Source organism: Eubalaena glacialis, chromosome 7 (genome assembly GCF_028564815.1).
Source record: "Eubalaena glacialis isolate mEubGla1 chromosome 7, mEubGla1.1.hap2.+ XY, whole genome shotgun sequence".
In the NCBI taxonomy this organism is placed as follows: Eukaryota; Metazoa; Chordata; class Mammalia; order Artiodactyla; family Balaenidae; genus Eubalaena; species Eubalaena glacialis.
In genome coordinates this window covers 31747328-31752017 of record NC_083722.1, presented here as the reverse complement: position 1 = coordinate 31752017, position 4690 = coordinate 31747328, and positions in this window count along the sequence as shown.

The following is a 4690-nucleotide window of genomic DNA, read 5'->3' as shown; positions in this document are numbered from 1 at the left end:
GTGGATTCGGTTACGTACTCATCGGTGATACGAACGCCATCTTTTAGAATAAATCTAAGTCATGTTTGAAGGATGCTGCCTTCCAATAATGATGATTTCTGAATGTTTCTTCCTCTGCTCTGAAAGACTTGCTTTCTGAATCTGAGGGCTTTGTATCCAGGAGTGTCTGTTTAAAAGAAAAATGTGTTAAGTATGCAGCTCTACCTCTTTCCTGCCCTGACCCCTTCCCTAAATCTGAATCCTGTTTAGCTGAGGAAGGAACATCTGGAACTCTTCAAGGCCTGTTTCATCTGGGAGAAAGGCACATCTGGTTTAGAATGTTTCTGGAAAACGAAAAAGCAGAATAGGAATTTGAGAAGATGGAAGTGTGATGAGAGGACATGTCTATTCCTTACTTCAGAGCATGAACATCACAAGCATGTTGGTTTGGAGGAAGTGGGCAGTCCTGCAGCCAAGGCCTTACTCTTTCCAAAGCCCCATAGAGTGAACCAGTGAGCAGTACAGGTGTCAGAAAAGTGGACCACAGTTTGTCATAGGCGTTGGAGATGACTGGAGAGGAAGATGTTTTTCCCTTCACTTGTACGGTAATAAGGACCAACAGCCTCCTAACCCCATGGCTGTTTTGGTGGAACTCTTGAGGATGGACGTGAAATTCACTGGATGAAATGATCATTCTCAATTCATCAGACCCTCCCTGTACTTGAATTATACATCCACACCCTGTACCATGGGACTTTGTATTATCCCCCACTGGTGTGGATGGAGTACATGTCCTCACTTCAATGGTTTTGAGTTTTCCCATGTATTATAATTTGCTTTGGCCAACAGAATATGGGTGGAAAGGACGGTGTGCCAATTCACTCAACCTGTCTTGTGCTTATGCCATTTGACATGAGAAGAACATGCCTTGGGGATGTTCAGCAGGATGCCTCCTGCTGATTTCAGGAGAATGAGCCAAATCCTGTGGAGTGAAGCTGAATCTAAGGGACACCCTGGAGCCAGGCTGACGTGAACCTGAAGCAGATTGATCTTAGCTGACTTCTAGACCCATGAGTGATAAGAATATATGCTTGTTGTAGGTCACTGAGTTTGGGAGAAGTTTGTTACAGAGCATTATTGTGGCAATAGCTGACTCATACAAAGACCAAAATGCAGAAGCAGAGAGAAAAAGGGTAAGTGAAGTAGGTGGCTGACATATGAGTAAGGAAGGAAGTGGTGGTGGGATCTGAGGATAGAGCAAGTAGGGAAAGGCCTCCAAGAAGAAGAATGAGGTGGACGAGAGGAAAGGAATACTGCAGCTGCAGCTCCCTCAGACGGGTGGTGGGAAAGGAGCAGTGCACGCACGCGTGCATGGGCACACACACACACACACACACATCCCCTATGCCTCTGGTGAGCACTGGGCCTTTCTGCTGTCTTTGTTCAGTGTTGCCAATGTCTGAGAGGTTTCCAGGGAGTATAAGTTTGATTCCTAACAGGGTCTAGATGTCCAGTTTTGGGGTCTACCTGGGCTTATGGTCACATTGTGTCAATGGAGCAATAAAAGAATCTAAAAAATATGACAATAGTGAATACAACAAAAAAGAAGCAGACTCACAGATACAGAGAACAAACTAGTGGTTATCAGTGTGCGGGGGCAATATAGGGATAGGGGAGTGAGAGGTACAAACTATTGGGTGTAAGATAGGCTACAAGGACATATTGTACAACATGGGGAATATAGCCAATATTTTGTAATAACTGCAAATGGAGTGTAACCTTTAAAAATTGTATAAAAAATAAAAATAAAACCAGCAAAAAAAAAAAGAATAAGAAAAAAATGAGTGCTCTAAGGACAGAACTCTGCTGAGTGTGTCTTGGCTCCATTAGCTGGGATGCTCCCTAACTCTAACCGGTTATTAACACAGGGAACCAGCCCTCCAAAACGCAGATGCCTGGTGTGAGCTGGGTTCTGTAAGGTCTTATAACCTTGAGGAAGTTAATTAACCTCTCTGGGCTGAGATTTGGAGATAATGGAAAGAAGAATATTACCCATCCCACGGGACTGTCATGTGGGTAAGTGAGACTGAACATCTGACACAATGCCTGGCCCAGGGTAAGCCCTCCATAAATCAATACCAATAACCGTACTGCCATTTTGAAAGGAGAACGGATATCTGGTGTTGAGTAAGAAATGGACATATCTTGTTTTCCTTGAGCCCAGATATTTGGTAAAGGTAGGAGTCCCACCAAATGGACGATACCTGACCAAGCCCTGGACTCTCCCTGGCAATCCTCTAAGCAGAAAGTAACCCTCCCACCTTTGGTTACCTTCTTCCTCAGACCACGTCAGCCCATCTCCCAGCTTTTGTTTTCATTTTTTCTCTGTTTCTCAGGGAAGTCTGTTCATTCTTACGCTTGTAGGGAAAAAAAGGTGGACCTGAAGGAGCAGAGGGCAGAGCTGAGCAGGACACCCCATCTCACCACCAGCTTGGGCTGTGGCTGTACTATTTTCTAGCTGGCTTTTCCACCATGAGCTAGGTGACCTCTCTGTCACACCTATGTTTTATAAAATGGATCACATGACCTTTATCACAACTTCAGCTGGGGTACTTTTCCTCACACTGGTCTCTGAACACTAACTTTTTTTTTTTTTTAAGATTTTTCTCTTCTAAATTCTTTTTAAAAAATATTTATTTTATTTATTTTTATCTTTATTTTGTTTTTGGCTGTGTCGGGTCTTTATTGCGGCACGCGGTCTCTTTGTTGCCACACACGGGCTTCTCTCTAGTTGTGACGTGCAGGTTTTCTCTCTCTAATTGTGGCGCGTGGGCTCTCTCATTGAGGCGCGCAAGCTCAGTAGTTGTGGTATGCGGGCTTAGTTGCCCCGCAGCATGTGGGATTGTAGTTCCCCAACCAGGGATCGAACCTGCGTCCCCTGCATTGGAAGGTGGACTCTTTACCACTGGACCACCAGGGAAGTCCCTCTGAACGCTAACTTGAATTTATTTTCCGAGTTTACTGTGTACATTTGCTCCAGTTCTGTCTTGCACCCTCCTTTTCCTGGGGAGAATTTCCTAGATTTGCCTGGATTCCCTACCCAGCCATTTTTACATTTTTCTTTGAGTTTGTGTGGAGGAGCCCATCCACCCCGGGAGGAAGTCTTCCCCATTTGCATCCTAAAGCTGGTCCTTCAGAAGGTTCTTTTTCCCTGGTCCTGGTTCAACACCTGAGTGGGAGTGGGACATGAGGGGGTTTAGCAGCCCTCCTCACAGAGTGCAGGGTGAGCAGGGTAGGGGGGATGACCTGACCCCTTCCCAAAGGTCTCTGGCTCTTCAACAACTTGCAAAAGTGAACATTGCATCTACCGTTTTCTCTCCTCACCCCTTCCCGGGGACAACAGAACAGGCCAGATGCTGTTCAGCTCCTCTTGCATCTGATTTGAGCTGGTACTTCGTAGTTAGAGAAATCAGTTATAGAAGGAAATGCACTTAACAAAAGAACATACTTAGTGGCTTCTTAACGCGTGCATGTCATGCTAAGCGCTTTACATGTGTTTATTCATTAATCCTCTCAATAACCTTGCGAGAGCACATACTAAGAATGCTCACAGTAGTGAGGGCCCTGGCTCTGAATCTAGAGAGAGCTGGTTTAAACTCCATCTTTGCCAGTTACTAATGGGACTAGTACTTTACCCCTCTGAGTCTGTTTTTCATCATCTGTAAAATGGGGATGATTCTTACAACACTTTACCATTGTAAGAGTTAAATGGGATAATGAATGTAAAGAGATTGGCACATCATAGGCGCTCAACTGGGGAAGGGACTGGGTTTTACTCACCTTTGAATCCCTGCCCCTAGCACAGTGCCTGGCACATAGGAGGTGCTTGGTAACTGTTTCCTGACCTGAACTGATGGTGCGGCCCTTTGAGCATTTGCGAGCTGGTGGTGGTAACAGGTTCTGAGGTACTAATGCTCCCTCTTGTCCATCGTTGCCAGGCCCCCTCTGCCTACCACTGATGGTTTTCAAAGACGATGGTGCATCAGTAATCCACTCAACACCCATTTCCCCAGCGCCCTCTTTGTAGGAGGCTTGTGATGCCTCCGCCTGAAGGCATCAGTAGAGAATCTACCATCACATTTTATTTCCCATGTCCTGGATTACACTGCCCTCTGGTGTGTGCTTATGGGACAGCATGTCAAATGAGGGTTTGTGGTGACTCTTGACTTTGGGGAAGAGAGGCTCCCATACTTGAGCTGTTTGCAGTGCAGCTGGGGGGAGAGGTAATGTTTAAGACCCCCTCCCCCCAATTTAGGTTGAAACTCTTGAGGTTTACCAGACACAAGAGGCTTTTTACCGGTGTCCCTGACTGCCGGCTATCAAACAATGCCATCCTTCTAGGCTCAAAGTTTCTCGCCACTGTTCCGTTAAGACCCGAAAGGAACAGGAGTAGAGTTTATTTGATATCACTCGCCCTCTGCTGCCTGGTTTCCTCTAATCCCCGGACACCTAGTTCTTACAGTTGCCTCACCCTGTGCTCTAAAGGGTCTGGGATCGCAGCAGGCCAAGCAAGAACGAGAACGGACCCTCCCGATTCGGTGCCTGCAATACCCGCGGGGTCCACCTGCTTCCACCACCTGCCTCACTCTGCTGTCCCTTCTCAGAGCTGAGCCCATAATCAGTAAACGCGAAGGGGGGTTCCGCAGGGCAG